This window comes from Triticum dicoccoides, chromosome 2B (genome assembly GCF_002162155.2).
Source record: "Triticum dicoccoides isolate Atlit2015 ecotype Zavitan chromosome 2B, WEW_v2.0, whole genome shotgun sequence".
NCBI lineage: Eukaryota > Viridiplantae > Streptophyta > Magnoliopsida > Poales > Poaceae > Triticum > Triticum dicoccoides.
Window position 1 is genome coordinate 4,321,429 of NC_041383.1, and position 601 is coordinate 4,322,029.

Genomic DNA, 601 nt, shown 5'->3' on the forward strand with positions numbered 1-601 from the left:
CGCCGTTTGTAAAAAAATGACAAACGGCAAAGTATCTTTGATGTCTGTGTTTTCTATTTACAGACGGCAAAGAGCTCATTTTTCCGTCTGTGGAAAAAAACACAGACGGCATAGTCTTTGCCGTCTACCTTTTTACAGACGGCAAAGTGAGTACTTTGCCGTCTGCAAACAAAAACGCAGACGGCAAAGAGAAAGCACAGCTCGCGGATCGATCCCACGGATCGATGACTTGGCAGCAACATCCACCGTAGATGCATAGCCCATGCCCACCACTCTCCCTCTCCCGTCCATTCATGTTGTCGGGCCCCACCCCAACTACCCGGAGCCCATCAACCTTATCCACCGGATTCCACTCCCACGACCTGTCTCTCGCATCTCTCTTTTTCTCTCCCGAATACATCTGCCCCGCATCGTAGTTGACTCCACTCAGGCCACCGGCCGCCGCCCGCGTCCCTGCCCCTCTCTTCTCCCTTCCCGCTCGCGCCACCGGCCGCCGCCTCTCGGGTCACCAGCCTCCTCCGTCGCTCAGGCCGCCGGCCGTCGCGGCCGCCCGGGCCACCTGTCGCCGCTCGCGCCACCGCCGCTCGAGCCATCGGCCGCC